An 18,999-nucleotide genomic window follows, 5' to 3' on the forward strand; every position below is an offset into this window, starting at 1 on the left:
GCCGACGTGTCTAGGCATCCAGCAGAAGTGGATATCGAATTCACCTTCATAGAGAGAGCATGTCATCTGCTGAACCCGAGGCAGAATTGGATAAGTGGTGTTTCTCATCGCTGACAGGATCTGTAGTGCGCTCAAAGAATCAGTATATATAATAAACCGATCGTGTTGTCGGGTTCTTATGTGAACTAATGCTAACTCTATAACGTACTGGTCTGCAGTGCATATGCTGCACTAAAGAGGAATCTGGTCAAAGAGCATGTCCTCAAAAGACATCAGATCCCACGCATGATTCTGACCTTGAGCCTTTGTCGTAAATTGGCAAAAATTCAGAATATGCCACTTTGTTTTATTTTATATTTTCGAATTTTCTTGCCTGTTTTCCACATGATTTTGAAAGTCTGGGTGACTTCCTTTGCAGTTGAGGCAAATGAGAGTTGAAGCTGCACAATCTACTTATATATGTTCCTTCGAATTACAAATAGGACAAATGACATCGCCTCTACATGCCTGCTGGGAATGTCCATATTTTTGGCATTTAAAAACGAATGAAATTAGGGATATAAGGTCGAATTCGTAGTTTAGATAGCCAGCTTTTACTGAGGATAGCAAATCTGGGGTGCTGGAAATTAAAATTACGGACCAAGTTTTCCATCTTTTTTAGTCATACGTTAGGCGCTAATTACTTTTAGGTTGTGCAGTTGTTGAATTGTTCTCTAGACACAGGAATAATGTGGAACTCTAACGACACATTTAGAGGAATTTAAGGTATTGTGGGGAGTAATAGATGAGCTCCGACGTCATGGACGAGATGACTTTTCTGATTATCATTTTCACAGAGATCGTTTTCGTACTGTTTCTGGAATGCCAGTTTTGTGTTAAACATATCTAAGAATTGGATATTGTTGGTTAAGTGGTATCCTTTATGTTCCTAGGGATAATTCGGGTTCTATATGATGCTGACGCTTTTTGCAAAAGCGTATGGCTGTAGTTTTGCAAAAGCGTATGGCTCCTAGTAGACTATAGCGTATGGCTGTAGTCTACTAGGAGTTTTTCAAAAATTGTGGAAACGACGGTGCTAAGAGACATCCTGAAGAACCCGGAGAAGTCAACGTCATATCGCCCAATTGCTTTGCTTCCAATCTTGAGAAAAGTTCGCGTGAGGCTATTAATGTAGTATCAGTTTAAAAATGGAAATTTACATCTTTCAAATAACCAATGTTTTAAGCAGGGCCTCTCCACCGAAGATGCGATACGTAAACCCATTACGATTTTACAGGGAGAACCAAGATGATATGTCCTTGGCTTATTTGTGGACTTTAAGGGTGCGTTCGATGCCCTGTGGTGGGATAGCATCCTCTGCAGGGCGAGGACTGCCCTCTGTCCCGGGGACTTAAATAACATATTGCAGGATTACTTTTTGGACCGTAGTGTAATTTTTCGGTCCTCTTGAGATTTTTCAGGTCGAACGGAGATGCCCGCAAGGATCGACCCTCGGCCCATTCATTTGGAACATAATTTTAGATGAAATTTTAGAGCATGACATGGGGGACTCACAGGGCATCGCCTACGCTGATGATTTAGTTTTGCTGGTACCCCGTAACTCCAGGAGAGATATTGAAGACACGGCCAGTGTCCTGTTACAGGTTCTGTTTTATTGGAGTTCCTTGCACAAGCTTAATATTTCTAAAGACGAAACTGTTACTATGTTGAAGGGAAAGCAAAGCAGGACGAGGCCTCCCGTTGTTCGAAGACGTCCGTCAATTACATTGGTGTTTGCCTGGAAGAGCTCTTGTTATTTACAGAACATGTCATATATCTAAAAGAAAAAATGTAAATTCCTTTATGCCAAGCTCCGCAGAGTAGTGAGGGTAAAATAGGGAATCAAAGGCGATCATTAATATGCTATATGAGTGTGCATTTTTCCCCATTATCACATATGCTGCTGGAGCTTGGTATCATAAAGTGATTGATGTTGCAAATAGAAAGTATTTAATGTCTGCCTGAAGGTTCGCTCTCTTAGGTATCATCAGGGCCTACCGTACTGTGTCTGACGCTCTGAATGCAATATCTCAGAAGATGCCTGTGGATTTATTGGTAATCCACGCAGGCTTAAGGTACTGTCTTGGAAGTGGCATCTCCGGAGATTTTATGCATTCGGTCATTGCCGGTTGGTGGGACGGAGGATATACGAGTTAATGAATATTTAGCAAACTAGATGGAATGACTCTGTAAAGGCAGGGGAATTTACACTTTTATTCCCTCCGTAACAACGGTGAATTGGAAAATAAACCGCCGTTGTAGTGTTTGCTTCCTGCTGACAGGCCATGACTTAATATCTAAGCTGAGTCCGTTTGGTCCTTTTGTGAGGCGATGGACACTGGCCTTCATGTCATGCTCTATTGTCCCTATTATGAAGATCTGCGCAGCACACTTGAATGGGAGACCTCCAATTTGGATAACTTGCCGGATTTGTTCTTAAGTCGACTGTCTTTTAAATGTTTCTCAACTTCTGATAATGTTTAAAAGGAGGGTCATGTTGTTAAGCGACAGTAGGTATTTCGTCACAAGGTATAGGAATAGCAGTCGTAGGCATTGGCTAAAACAATGTGCTATTTAGTGCAAACGGGTTAATATTAAGACAGAGCCTGTATAAGCACATTAAGTGAAATTTTATTAATATTAAACCCCTATTTAACTGGAAATTTTAGATTTATATTTTTTATTATGTTGATTATGAACACATGGTCTAAAGTACGTATACATGGTCTTTGGACCTTGAGAATTAGTACACATGGGCCTGAGCCCTAGAGGCACGTATGGGATGAAGTTGTTAATGTTTATAATTCTAGATGAAGCCATGTAGAAAACTCCAAAATCAGTAGGCAACATGGATCAGATTTGGATTTATTATTATCAATTTATTCCTCAATTGAGGAAAGACTCATGGGACAGCCATTGGCTAGAAGGATGTGGGTTACATTCAAAGGTATGAAACAGATCCCATGGTTACATCCATGGGACATTCGCCCTGAAATATTGAATACAAAATTGACATATTATAAATTGATTTTCAAATTAATATTTCGTACTTTGCCATTTAGAATGGCAAATAGCTAATAAGGGTGTCATCATTTAATGATGTTTTGAGCCGAGTAGATGTTCACTAAAGTTACGAGACGATGCAACTTGGCAGAAACCTGGAACATGTAGGCGTTGTCATCAGATCTTTTCCTGTTCAATTCTTAGTTGACTAAAGATTTAAGTTGCTTTGGGGGTTTCGTGTCAGCATTCCTAGGGGCTTCTCGATTAGAGTGAAATCAGTTGACGATGCTGGAATGTTTAATCTTCCTTTTAGCAGTAGTACTAAAAATTATTTCTTGTGTTAACTGTGTTTCCAAAGGGGAATACTGAGATCAGAAAGTACGATGGCTGTAAAGATAGTAAATGGGTGATTCTTGAAATGCAAATATATGATATCAAAATTATTTTTTTGCATCCAGCTCTTTTGTGATCACATTCTAGTATCCAATCAAAGTGGTCAAACAAGGCTTCCCCTTAACAAACCAATGTTGTGTCTGAACTAGTACTGCAGTCTTGTCTAGGTGATCCTGTATCATCTCTTTAACCAGTGACTCCATTATTTTTCCCCAGAAAAGAAGTTAGTCACTGGTTAAAGAGGTTATACAGGATCACCTAGAAAAGACTAGGAAAGCACACTTGAATGGGAGACCTTTCAAGTGTGCAGGGAACTAACAGGTCTAATTATTTGTGTCACTATTTGAACCCCCTTTGTGAATTGGTGATAGATTATGGGGATGTCCCCTGAATCTAAGAATGGTCTCATAAGGGTTTGCTTACTTCCTTTGCTGCCTCCTTCAATATAACTGGATAGATTCCCCACTTGCACCAGTTTTTTTTATCGTTAACTTCAATTTCTCCTCCACTTTGTTCTCAGTTACAAAATCATTTAGCTCCTTGTTAGTGCTTGATAAACTTCTGGCTCATCTATTCATCCCCTTCCTTCTAGACTTCACATAAGTCAACCGTTTTTCTTTCCATCCTTTGCCAAAAATTTCTTGTAATCTGCCTTCGCAACCTCTGACTGTATTACAGACTAGCTTACACTGCGACAGGTTTCTCTGTCGCTTCAGAATTTATATGCATAGCATGCATTTTTCTTCTCCACTAAGAGCCTCATTAATTTATCTGACTTCCACATTTAGCCCCGAATCTTGAACAGCATTCCTCAGTTGGTAGGAAAAGTCTAATAGTCTCCAAGTTTAAGTACCTTAAGGCTTCCTATTTAGAATTAACCTTTGGTAATATCATTAGTTGATTCCAATGCATAGAATTTAAACTGCCTAGTACCACTGTAGCCACTTTTACGAAACCCTTCCCTTTACCCTTGCTGGTAGTTACATCTTTAAGTAAATTCCACATCAGTACACTGTCACCTAGTGGTTCATTTATCTGCAAATTCTTAATGCCTGAATAATCACTGCTGACAATCAGATCGAGTTTCATTATCTCCGGTTGCTACTCCAACATGTTACGGTTGAAAACAATCCTCCAATAAATCCGCAAAAGTCTTGCTAGCGTGCGAATGACCAACTCAAGTTCCAGTCACTATCTGGAAATTTAAAATCCCTCATTACAAGACACTGATTTACTGGCCCACTATTTCTCTGTACAACTGCTCATTGTACTCAGATGTATTAGGCCTATAACACTCCTACTCCATTTCCCCTTTCCCAGTGTTTGTCACAAACAGCCTCAACATTGCACTGCCCATCCATGTCAAGTGGTGGAACTTCCTTAGATTGTTTCTTAAACGGCATAACCCCTCCTCCTTTCGTACACAGTCTATCCTTTATGCACACATTGTACTCCCAAATTAAAATTCTGCACTGCCTATGGCTGACACCATGTTTCTGATATCCAACAATACCCGCCTTTGATGTTTTGAAAGCACCTCAAATACCAAAACTAACATTGGTATACATGCACTTGTTTTTACTTAGTTACCCTGACAGCCCACGTAGTTATTTGTTCCATGACTCCCAGCAGCTCTTGTAATTCCCAGAAACTCTGCGTCTGCTCATTCCAATAGAATGACTTTCGACTGCCTCCATCTGTCATATTAGATATCAAGGCACAGAACACGCACACTTAGTCTAAGGGCACCAACTACTGAACATAGGATGTAGTTTGAATGGACGCTTAATGTACAGATTTCTATGGTATTTGTAAAGGATTGCAAACTGAAGTACTGCAAACTTATCTTTGCAATCCTTCAGTACAAATATAAAAAAAAATAAGTTAGAGAAGTAGCAGTCCTTTAATAAATATATACAATCTAGTGAAATGATCTTGGAAGATCTTTTTAGTGGTTCAGCAAAAAAGCTTTTCTACCACCAATTCCGCTGTATTATCTTCCATTCGCTCATGCGAATGGAAGATAATACAGCGGAATTGGTGCGAAATCATAAACAAGTAGTGTATTTAACTAAACAAGTGTTTAGTTAAATACACTAAATTCACTTGTATGACATCAATCAATGGTATTAGTTAGTTACATCGAATTTTCTTTATAGCTCAGCAACAAAAAGTACTTTTATCAGCCGAATGGTTTTGCTCCTATAGAGTAGTTATCAACTAGGCTTACATAGAATTAGATGTAAACGTAGAACAGAGTGATTGCTACAGTATAACATTTTGCAATAATTCTATTCTAATTGAATCTTAAAATCCCATTTTACTTCCAACTCTAGTATTAATGATCTTAGTAAAACACCTCCCACGATTCAATGCCGCCTGTGGTCTTCAATCAAAACTGTCAGGATTTTTACGAATCTTGATGCTAAAAAAGCTCCAGGTCCTGATGGTATTTCTCCACTTGTTCTTAAAACCTGTGCCCCTGAACTTAATCCTATTCTTTGCCGCCGCCTTTTTTCACTTTCTTATTCCAAAGGTGTTTTTCCTTCTGCTTGGAAATTTGCTCATATCCAGCCAGTTCCTAAAAAGGGTGACAAATCCCTCCCATCCAATTATCGTCCCATTGCAATTACTTCTACTCTTTCTAAAGCAATGGAGAAATCAATTAACCTCTAACTCTTAAACTACCTAGAAACCTTCCGTCTGATCAACGATCGCCAGTATGGATTCCGTCAGTGTCGATCCACTGGTGATATCCTGGCTTATGTTACCATTTATGGACTAATTCAATGGAAAGGTTCGGTGAAACAAGTAGTTGCTCTTGACATCGTGTTTATCATAAAGGTCTTCTAAAGAAGCTTTCATCTTATGGTTTGCCAACTTTTTTTTGTAGTTTATCCAGTTCTCTCTGATCGCTAAGTGAAGGCCGTCTTCTACCTTCTTCACTAATGCCGGTTTCCCCCAAGGTTCAGTTCTTTCCCCCACCTTTTGTATATTAATGACCTTCCATTGACTGGAAATCCTATCCGTAGTTTTGCCGATGGCACATTGCTTCCCACTTCCCTTTTTGAGAAAAAGGGCCCTACTTAATCAGCTTCAACTTCTCGAAATTCCGCTACCAATTCCTTAAAAGGAACCCCACGTAATTCCAGTGGAGCAAAAACTCAGTTATAAGACAAGACTGAGTTTTAGGATTGAAAAATTTCGCAAAAAGGATTCTGGTAATTTTTGGTGACAATCCAATTTCTAGGTAAAATGATCTCTTTTGGGAATTACTGACTTCTAATCTCTTGGCACAAGCACATTACAAATATTGCTTCCTCTGTATCTAAACAACTTTTCTTTCGCGCTCGGCGTTACTTTTCTTCAAAGCAGCTGTTCACTGTACAAATCGCAATTCCGCTCTACCATGGAAAAAAATGTTCCCATATCTGGGGTAATGTCACAAAACCTCTCAGGCTTCTTGATTCCATTCAGAACAGGGCAGTTAGGTTAATTAATGACTCATCTCTACCAGTCTCTTCATTCGCTGTCTCAGACGTACTGTTTCTGCTGCATGCCTCTTCTACAGATACTTCCATGGGCACTGACTGTTCTTCTGAATTGGCTTCTATAATTCCCTATTTCAAAACAATCCGAACACGGGCCGCCACCAGCCATTTACTGTCCAACTTCAAACTCACAGAACCAACTTTATCTCCCTCGTTTATTGATTCAACTACCGTTTTCTGGAAAAACCTTCGTTTTTCCTGAAAATTGCTCTACAGAAGTTCAAGTCCAATGTCAACAAATCCTTCGTCTTTTCAACCTCAATACTATAGGTTCTAATACCTCTCGTTGGGTTTTACATAAAAAACGCACGCTATTAATGTGTTCTCTTGGTATGTAGATTAGTTGTATTTAACTACAAACGTTACCTTTAAGTTACGTTGTTTTTTTTAAACACCCTGAATAAAAACATCCAGTAACTTAGTTTTTACCTTGCTAAGAATTTAGACCAATCATTTATAAACAGTGTAGAACTAAGGTTTGCTTAATACTACATTCAACGTAAGATAATGTTTCTAAATAAGATAAAATTAGAATGTGGATTTTAGGGGTGCAATCTTACAACTTACTTTTGACAGCGATATGTTGTGCTCCTTGGAAATTAACGTGTGGTTAAAAAAGCATTAGGAAAGCCAGAATTACCAGGAAAACCCACGAATGGGATATTTAGAAGTGTACCCGATAAAGTCGGTAATTAACAAAATGATATTTAAATCAATTTTTGTGCAGTTAACTGCATCCCTTATGACAAGTTAAGGCCATGAAGCGATCTTCCGCATCAGTCAAACATGCAAAATAAAATAACGAAGCAAAACAGAATATTCCATTCGCGCAAGGTGACTTTTTTGAATTAACCAGACTCACTACCTGTACTATTTTGGGAAGAAACTTACTCCAGTGTTCCACAACTATCCCTCAGTTCAGCTTCGTGAGATAGTCTTATTCCAAGATTTTCCTTTGTTACTTTTTAGCCAGTACGTTGATTGGTGGATTTAAAATCCGCCAAGTTCCCTTCGTGGATTGTAAAGGCTGACATATCGTGCAAATTCAAAAGGTAAAAATTGGATAAGATTCTACGTGAGGGTGCAGTAAAAAATGGTTCTTTTATTTTTTCCTGGTGCAGAAAGCTTTATGCTGCCTTCCACCATGACAAACTTCCAGGTCCACACCCAAGACGTTCCCCATAGGTATATAGTTGTACTCTACCCTTCGATGCATTCTCTGGAAGTGTTACTAGAGGGTCTCTGCCTCCGAATACAATAAAATATTAAGATAGGGCACGGCATCTTTCCTTAATAGGAAGAGTCCGACGGGATATCATGTGCCTTCCTAGCCTCTTTCTACACCAAGACAAATTATGCCAAACTGAATAGTTACTTGAACTTCTCGCCTGTTGCCAATGTATAATCTTATATTTTTAACCATTAAAATTCACATGCCATTTTCTGGCAATATACGTAACCCATCCAAGTCTTTTTGAAGCAACAACCTCCTTTGAAGATGGAAAACTACTTTTCCGACCGGGAGAAACAATGAGTATTTAAGAGGAATGGTTTTCAATAGATTTCAGATGGATAATGTTCTTCATTTAAATACCTTGAATGAAAAAAATCAGTGGCACTTATTTTCCGTCTAACCCCACAAGACATGAAAAGGAATGACATCACGCCTATAAGAGGCGTCACTTAGAGCAAAATGCAAGTGGTCTGAGGAAGTAGTGGAGTCACTTTAACAAAGTGAATTCAAAATGCCCTTAATCCCGAAGGATTAAAAGGCTTCCATTAAGTTTCGCCATAGATTTCAAAAGCGTTATTTTCACTTCTAAATTGGAACTTACTTCCTATATGAATTACAAAAAATGAGCCATTTTTTATTCTCACATTTAACTACAATGCGATAATACTGCCCGGGGGACCCGCTGAATGTGTCACGACATCACTCGATTGCGTTTTGACTCGTACACGCATCGGGGATACAATGTGTTAATATTGTATCATTTCAGGATTGTTGCTTAGGCCATTTTAAATATGGAACTTAAGTTAACTAAGGAAGAGATAGTACTTAAAACAATCCTTTTGTTCAGAGTTGCAAAACATTCGGCGTTGCTCGAAATAAGGTCCCTTAAGTGTTGAGGTTTGAAAACTTCAGCATTAAGTTTGGATCCTGTTGCTACTTGTGAACATAACAATCCTTGACCATGAATTGGAAGTCTTGAAATGTGTTGCTAGTATGAGTGTCTAGTAGTGGATGTAATCTAAGCACATGCAGAAGCTCTATAGTAGCTTCCAAAGTCCGGAAATGCTCGCATGCCAGTGAAGAGACTGCAAAGAGGACAATTCGTAAATATAAGGTCGAAGGTTTTCCCACCAGCCTCAGCTTAAAACGATTTGGTTTTTCGTGATTGGTGTTCTACTGATGCTCTCCTCCGTAGATTTCTCCTTTGTGAGAAGGAGACCTCACTCCAAAAAATAAATTTTTGGAACTGACCAGTCATTTATTTGAAGAATGGCAAATTCACTGTGGCTGTCATTTAATTAACTTAAGTCAATTTTGGTTAAAAAATTGACTGCAGTGGAATGTGTATAGTAGCTAAAAACGCAATGGGCATCGGGAGATATAAACGTCAGGGTAACTGTAAGGGATTTTTTTATTAAATATGAATATTGTAATAAGTGAATCAGAAAACAAAAAGGAAATGTGATATATTTAAAATATAGTTGTGACTTCCACCAATCCAAAATTCCAGGGTGTGTAAAGTGCTGAGTTAGAGCATTGAAGGCTACACAATAAACTTTTAATGATCATAACGACATTTACGTTAATGTTTTTATTTCTGACAACTAAAAAGTACATATGCATACCAATTTCTTTTTTCATATATAGGAACTACGATATATTACCTCACACTCAACTATTCAAGGATAGTCGCTTCTTCGTTTACAAGTTGACACTTTACATCAGTTGTGTTACTCGCTATAAATCAGCAATACCTGTTAACAGATAAATTACTATTTTCGTCTCTTACAGCAGTAAGTATTACCATTCACTTGTCTTAGTCTGATTACCATCGTAGTTACTCACTTCAAAGTTTAGGCTTCCCCTTTCCTCTCAAGGTCTGTATAAAATATTCCGTTCACACAACTAGAATATCATGTCATTACCATCTGTTAACACATCGACTAGAATACAATATAGGTTACCACATTATCATCCAACAACACCATTCCAATTCCCTTAATTATTTTCTTTTACTTTAGTATCTTTATCATTTCATGTTAATTAACTTTATAATCTAACATCTTTAGGAACTAAATTGTACACTACAAGCGAGGAATTTTTGAAAGAAACTACCAAAAAATTGCTGAGTTTATCTTGAGACCGGGACTCAAACTGGAACAGACCTACGTTTGGAAGTGGCCGCTGCTGTCCATTCCTTTGCACTCTGGTTTTCCTCCGTGGCAGACAGGCTCCTCGCATCAGTTGAGAATTTTTCTGGGGGTCTCTTCTTTGGGGCTGTTGGACTGGACACTCCTTAGGTAGACTTCTCTACTCTCATATCTGCATACTAATTTTTTCCCTCTCGTAGGGACCGGATATAAAGTATGTGCAGCTTCCTATGCGAGTTACTCTTCAGAATTACATGTGATTACATTACTGAACTCTCCGATCTACCCATTTAGGCAACTCCTATTGAAGCCCTTGAGTGCTCATTCTAGGTGGACCTGGCCTGAACCCATGTGCAACTTATGCAAGTCACTCTTCAAAATTACAGCATGCGATATAGTTGCTAGACACTCCGATCAACCAACTGGACTGTTCCACGTTAACACTCTTCCATACTTGGAAAAACCACTAAGTCCGCGTTAACAGGTTTTCTGCATCTAGTTTATTGCATTCTTATAGAATGAATTACAACATTATACATTGCATAACAAAACCACTTAAGGTAGAAGTAAAATATTAAAGGCAAAATTTTGCCATCACCAATACATGAATAAATTGCTAATTTATTCAAACATTCAACAACCTTTTGTAAAAATTCAGATTTATTTAAACAAAGGATTACAATATTGCATAACATTTTCTCAGATCATTTTACAATTAGTAATGCAGTTAAATGTCGTTAAAGACAATAACAGAATTAAAGTATTACAGGAACTATTGTGAAGATCGAATGATTTGAGTAGATGTACAGAGCCAAGCGAGCTTTAATGCGCTTATTTTAAGCCTCGTGGGAATTTAGTTGTCACAAATGAGAAAAGGCTTAACATTTTACAAAAGAGTTGGGCTTCCATGAAGTTTACTGACAGGCTATTCGAGCAAAAATTTAATACAGGAAATTGAAAGAAATAGATTTGATATACAGAGCCGAAATACTTTCGCCTATAAAGATCGCTGGTATTTAGAAAGTATTAAGGCAAATAAGGCCATGTAGTACAAGCACTTAGCAAGTTGCCCGTTATATTTATGATTGGATTTTGAGAATGACTTAATCTAGCTCGTTAAATTGTATTAAATTAGTTTTAGGAAGGAAAAGTTCCTATTGCGAGAGGCTGGAGCACTGTTTGAAAGAAGCCCCTTCACTGATTTAATCAGTTGGTGCACAGGCTTGTAGAATAAAGGATTAAAATAAAGCCATGCGCATATTAGCCTTATGAATAAGCATTGCTTTGAATATTCCAGGTTTTTGCCTCCCAAGCTGAAAAAGCAATTGCCGATATAATGAAGCAGTTAACACTTGTTAACTGTCTTCGTATGTACATATACATGTCCAAAATAGATTTTGGATTGTCTGCGTTTTAGGGATAAAGGGAGTGAGCGGAACCTTGAAGTGACCTCCGAAAATCAGTTAAACACGGGATGAAAGATTAAATAATCTATTATTTCACTTTAAATTTGCCGATCCACGTTAAACCAACCTGCTTTAGATATTATTCAAGAGAATGCGTACTTTTAATACAAGTAGGAATTTTGATGAAAGCAGTAGAAAGCAATTTCTTTCGACTGCCCTTTGAGGTCATAGATCTGGTGGTGGCGAAGCATTATTTACTGTATAAGACGAAGAATAATCAGCCTGTAGAGCTCTTTGGGTTAAAGTCGTGTCTTGATGTGGTTCATGAATATAGCAAAGCAGTTATGAATCAGGGTCGGTGAACACATTCTGAAGCGGGGCGAGTGACATATGGATTCATCCCGAGTGAAACAACACGTTGTAAGCAAGAGTTGTGGCCAATGCTGGGAGTTTTCCAGACAATGGTGGTGACAGGCCATGGTCTTAAGGTTCGTTTGCGACAGTTTGGGTTGACTGAAAATGAACAATGTAGAGCGTCTGAAGATACTGATCATGTGCTCTTGGTTTTTTTTTTGATTTGGTAGTTGTTGGCGCATCGGCTTCTGTGGCCATATTGCACCTCCCAAGGTTTTTGCAGTACTTTGATCCAAGCCCGAGGCGGGAATCGAACCAAAGTACCTGCCCGGCAACCTTTGGGTTGCCGGGCAGGTACTTTACCCACTCGGCTAGCCCGGTCGGCATGTGCTCTTGGTATGTCCATTATATGATAGTCCTAGAAGTGAACTACAGTTGCAGATGGGTGGAACTATTGATCGGCACGAGGTCTTTTCGGACTTGATACTGTATAGAGCATTTTTAAAATTTGTAGAAGTTTTTAGAATTAGAAATGCCTAGTTGGTGGTAGTGTACATAGTGTTTTAAAGTTTTATGAGAGTGTTTTTAAAGTTTTATGAGATAAAGTAAAGTATTTAAAGTTAGTGTGAGATAAGTGTTGTTTTAAAAAACATTTTAATGGCTTTATGGCTGGAATATTGAGATGTTTAAAGATATTGGCTGGATAGTAGTGGATCCACCTCCACGTGGTAGGGGTGGAAACCCCTATTACAATAGCTAACTGTTAGCTGGTGTAGGGGACTAAGTGATCCGAAGAATGTGAAGTTAAAAATAAGTTTATTATGTTGATGAGCTTTTGCTCAAATAACATTTTAATGATATGCCCTTTGAGGTTTGAATATAGATGATACATTAAGTCGAGTACTAAACATATTGCAGTCTTCAGTAAACTAACTTTAATGGAGTAAAAATTAACAGATAAGTGCCGTTAGAGTAGATTGGAACAGTGCAACGATGCCCGACAGTCAGATTCAAGCAGAGTATTAATTCCTGAGCACTAGCAGGATTACAGCTTACAGGAAGCTTTATCGAAGTTTAACTAACTTCGTTCTTGAACAGCAGCATATACTGAAATTTTTTGGAAAATTTCTGTTCAAAAATGTTATGCAAACCAGGTAAAACGTTAACTGATTCTGAAGGGTATAGGCCAACATCACTTCTCGCTAATCTGAGTAAAATTGATTACTCAATTTGATATTGCAAAAGTAAAATTGACATAACTCAATTTTACTTTTGACAATGCTGATATTACCCTTTATTAAGTTGAATAAAGGTCTACAGCCAATTTCACCTTTTGTCAGTATGGATTTAGAAAGGCTTGTCAGTAGAAGATTCAATTATGGATCAACTTAATGCCAATAATCCAGAAGAATGAATTGACTATTTCCAGACTTTGAAGGTACCTTTTGATACCATACGGTGCGAAAGTATTCTTTACGAATAAACTCATTGTAATTTCTAGTTAAAGTGAAAGGCAGAAAGTCTCAACATTCAGCTTATATGAAAGCTTATGTGTGCCCTCAAGGCTGTATTGGCAACCTTGTTTTGGAACTGTGTTGAGTGGTAAAGCTCAAAATTGACCCCTCAAAATTGCTTACTGATTTAGTTGTGCATTCCCAGGAGACCTAGACAATTGTTGCAAACCAGATCTGAAAAATTTAAGAAAATTATCCAACAAGACGCTTTTTAAAGGAAAGTTAGACTAAGATCACGAAATCTAACGATAGACAGATTCCATTTGTCAGAAGTGACATACTTGGGAATGTTACTTATTTATCTCACTTGAACGATTTAAGTGATTAATGAGGGCTGAACGTTTACTATAATGCGGTGTTTATACGTATAGTTATGTACAGTTTGTTATCAACCAAACTGTTGAATTTAAAAGGAATTTCTATGCAACGTTCAATGTTATCAACTATGTGAAAAGCTTGTAGAACAGTTTCTACTAATGCATTACAGGTAATTGCTGAACAATTGCCACTGGATCATTGTAATTTATTTAAATGAGTTATCTTATTAATAGTGAATTAAATTTTCAGGCAAGGATTTACTCAGTGATAAATCCAGAGACCAGCAAAGTTAAGCTGAAGTTATGAATAAACTACTGTAGCAAAGTAGAATGGAAGTGATACTGTGATTTTTATGAGATTTATTACAAATGTACAATTTGTATTTAATAACAAATGGGCAGTTTTCCCCACACATGGAGACTGACTGGATATGGTTCATTAAAGGAAAAATTTTTCAAATTTGGCTTGGAGGTATCTTACTATACTGCAAGTCTGGGGAATCGTGGCATTTCATGACTGTCCATTTGTATGGACAAGTACGGGAATTAATAGGAATTATGATTCTTAGTTTAGAAAGACAATTATAGCACTTTTACTTTAAGATTTTCTAGGAATAGTTTTGAAAAAAAAACAGCTATGTGCTCTGATTTTATAGAATCAGGACTTTTTAGAGTTGGGAGATTTTTTGCTGTAACTCAGGCTGGCACCCTGTGCAAGATTCTGGCACCACCTGTCGTGGTGCCAGAATCTTGCACTCGAGTGGGCGTGGGAGTTTAATTTCAGTCAGACAGTAGATAAAGCCCTGCCTCCTCATGGCTACCACTTGGTCATTGCCTGGTGGCTAAGAGGCCTAATAAAAAACTACATTACCTTACACAATGCATGTTTCAGGCCTATTTACAGTGATTGCATAATTAAGACATCAAGTTGAATTGGAAGTTAGTCCAGGAGCCACAAAAAAGGCATTTTTTGGTTGCTAATGATCTTGTTTTCCTTGTGAACGAAAACATCAAATGCAAACAATTCCCTGAACCTTCACAGGGAAACGCACAAGCTGATTATCTAAAACCAAAAAACAAATCCACCCTTGAAAAAGGAAATTAACAAGATCGCCTCCGATATAGATTGCACAACCTTTTCAACAGTTAAAATAGCCGAGTCACTTGGCACTAAGCTAATCTTCCCTCATCTTGCAAACGTTGGTAGCAAAGCGAAAAGCTATGCTTTTCGGCATGATAGATAGCCAAAGTTATAACAGGAACACTTGGACTCTTCTACAAGGCTAGCTTCTTCCCAGAAAGAACGTGCTGGTTTGGAGTGTAGTATCCTAGGATTTCGTTAGCCAACAGAATTTAACTAAGATCTCTCCAGCGCGTCCTACTCAACTGGAGCATGCTGCAGTGTCAGTAATCTGCAGGTCCTTGCTGCTGCACAGCCAGGAGATTTCGAAGTAACAAGTTTTGAAATAAGCTTAGATGACAAATCCTGTCAAAATATTGGGAATTAATCTTGAAACAGCCGACCCAACAAGATTAGTGAATACCAACCTAATATACTAGCAACTGCAGGACAGGTGGGATCAACCACAAAAAGGGAAGTCAAAGTTCACGCGACAGGTAACCCTGGTCTCGCCCAAAGAAATACCATGGTTTGCACTAGCCTTAGACTAAGTTTTCACTAATGGGTATAGTTCGCTGAATTACAAAATTATCAGTTGATTCATGCAGGACTCAAATGTTCGTGGTGCTCATGAGGATTGAACCCTTAATCAGCAAGATAGCACGTATGGACTGCAGAGAAAGGCAATTGCTCATGTTTGTTCAAAAGCGTTGAGACCAGAAGAAACTATGCTACTTAAAGCGAGAGACTCCCTACTTGACTACTTTACCCAATTGACTTAACTAAACGTTTTGGCCAGCTAGAATGAGTTTCCCACTCAGCTACAGATTATTCAATTTTATTTCCAATGTATCATTTTATGTACGATTTTACTTGCATGTTATTTATTATCCTACGTATGAATATTAGGAAGTATTGGTGCAAGTAATGAATTTGTATAAATATGAGTGCACAAGTGTGAGGGAGAGTTTGGGTACGTATGTTTTCAGTTTAGTGACAGTAAATGTGGTGTTTCCACCTATGCGTGCATAACACTAATATGCTGGTGAGAAACGAACCTGCATAAACTGATTCTGAGACATTTGTATTTTCGTGTTTAAAAAACTACAAATCAGTAAAGACTAGTCACTTGTGTAAAGTAGTGAATGACTGAATCCACTGATTTGCTCAAAAGCCCCATCTTTGTAGAAGCCTTCATTAAGGAAATTATCCTGTCTGAATGTTTGATGAATGAAACAAGGTAAATCAGCAAGGAAAGTTGCGTACCGTTAGAAATCATTGTCCCTAAATGAGTAAAAAAGCACTTTTAATTGCTAGTATGATAGCTCTATACTGAATGGAATAAATGGTTAGTGTTGTTCTAGCAGGTTAGTTCAAATTGTACTACCGTGGGGGCAATCTACGTGCAACCCCTGCACTGCTGCCGTTACTCCCTCGAATTTGTGGAGTGCTCACACCAGCTACAGCTGGTCAGTGTGGGATTACTCATTGGGAAGAACTTGCTCAGTGCTATCTCTACCCAACATAGGGCACTATAGCACTACGTTGGGCAAAAATCGATTTATTCCAACTTACCTATATTTCCTTCCCTCAATTCCATCCTTTTGACCTGGTGGACCCTATCACAAACTTTACTCGTCTATCCCCTGTGTGGATGGGCTTCCACAATGGTTCCCTCAATTCCTTTAACCAACTTCATGAACATTATCGACCCTTACTTACGCACTCTGCTCCCTCCACTTCTTTCACGTCCTCCCTCTAGAGGTTTTTAGACTGGTGTTCTCCCAGCTCAGGTGTAGTACAGGGTTCTGCCCCTGCTGGAGTCTCATACAGCATGCGCTTAGGTATAGAAGGGCTCAACGCAGATTCTAGATATCTAAGGATGATGATAACCATTGAGGGGATGCCGTAGTGCAAGTATGAATAAAGTGACGATAGCGAGTTCATGGTGCAGGAGCTGAAGGGGGCTTTAACGAAATGTAAAAGCAAGTGATTTTTGCTTGCTTAGTAAACTACCGCTATATAACGAGATGGCATTTGAGTTATACATGTTATTAGCATCCTTTTGCTGTGTTTTAGTTTAATGTTCATTTAACTAAAATTTAAGTGACTTAGTTGTGGGGTTAGTGAAAGCGAACAATGACTTTCTTAGCCACGTTAATTAAATAGATTAACTTTTATACATGTCATGCAGTCAATCTTAGTGTATCGTATTCTCTTAACACGCGCTTTGGTTAATGGGTTTACTACGACGAGTGATGAAAACGAATGCGTCGCTCATAAGCGGGAAATATCTACGTTTGCTTACCACTACGTGTGGTTTTCCAAAAGACCGGCTGGATTTACGCATCTGATTAATCGAGGGCAGTTTGGTGACGATGCCCGTTTTGTAACGAAATAAAGCTTCAGCAGATGGTAGCTGGTGTTGGAGAACATATGGGGTTGACCCTTGAAGGTCATTTTCCCTTTGTGTAGACTTGTAAGAAACCTGGAGACTACAGTTAAATCTGATGCTAAGCTGCCTGGAGGCATTTCTGCTAATCATTATGAATTACTCGAAAGTAACGAACAAGTGATAGGTAGCAGTACAGCTTGTTAGTTTTAAATAAAAAAAAAGTTTACACTACCAATATTGGAGATAGGTAATTCCTTGTAATTAAACGAGGGAATATCTTTCGCAGCTCTGAAGAACAGCAACATTATTTCAACACTCCGTTTCAGCTGTCACTTCATCCACTAGCAGTCGGTGGATTGGCCCATAGCGAGTCTTTAATCTACATGCACAGCATACTTTGCTGTGCAAGGAGATCCGTTTGGCCACTGATGGTCTAACAATGATTGTTCATCAGCTCTCCATGCTCATGGATCACACCACAGAAATCGTGCAACAGATGGTGAATAATCTTCACTTCAGGCAGGCCAGTTAGCTTTCAATGCTAATTGTCACCTTTCACGACAAGAGGTGAGTATGGAATTGATGCATTAGTAGGGAAGCAAAATATTACCATCCTTTTAGCATCGGTCACTCCTAACTGGAGTGAGCAAGGCTATTTTTGGTTGTCGCTCAAGGAAACCATGAATTGGATAAAAGTAAAATGTAGGATTTCTAGGTATTTCTGTAGTTACAATCAGTTGCAGGCCATATGCACAATCATACAACTAGAACTGCATGAAGTTTAAATGGGCCCCATTTTAGAATGGTTCCACGTGTGAAAAAGATGAGGTTTATGGTTGATCGTCAAGCCATAAAAGTATGGGTCCAGTATTTTCTTGAGTTGGCTTCTGGCTTCCTCTCTTCTATCAACAATCAAAAGGGTAGGGATTTTTCTTTTGTACATGTCAGTGGAAAAATGTATGTTGAGTAAACTGTTACTCACATTGCAATGCAAACTTTTGAATAATGTACTATCAAGAAAACAGCAGCATTCATTTGTTTAAATGTTCTTGAGGATTTCGAATATAGTTTTACAGCAGATACTCCTGTTTTTCGAATTAATTGAATATCTATGTGCTGTACATTTTAACTGAACCATGTTTTTAAATGAAAGTTGCGCATTTCCAATGTGTGAAACAAGGCTCCTGGGTTGGATAATGCGGTAATTGAAGCAGTTAAGCAAATAGCTAAAAACGTGGCCCGACTAGCTCTTGAATTTGTATAACGAATGATTAAAGCAATCTTAAGGAATGCCTACTGTAAGTCAGTCAAATACTTGAACCCAAAGCAAGTGAAATTAGTATAAACCCTCAAATACTTCACCCAAAACGAACGCACCAATTGCGTACATTATGGTAGGACTTACTTTCTGTACTGAGCCATTTGCCAACTAGTACGAAAATGGCTTTCCTACAATTATGAATGCTGCATAAGCATCACTAGAGCGCTTGTTCAATTTGTTTAAAGTGTCGAGGAATTTGAAT

The sequence above is a fragment of the Mastigoproctus giganteus genome, chromosome 3 (genome assembly GCF_048544385.1).
Source record: "Mastigoproctus giganteus isolate SK-2022 chromosome 3, ASM4854438v1, whole genome shotgun sequence".
Taxonomy (NCBI): domain Eukaryota; kingdom Metazoa; phylum Arthropoda; class Arachnida; order Uropygi; family Thelyphonidae; genus Mastigoproctus; species Mastigoproctus giganteus.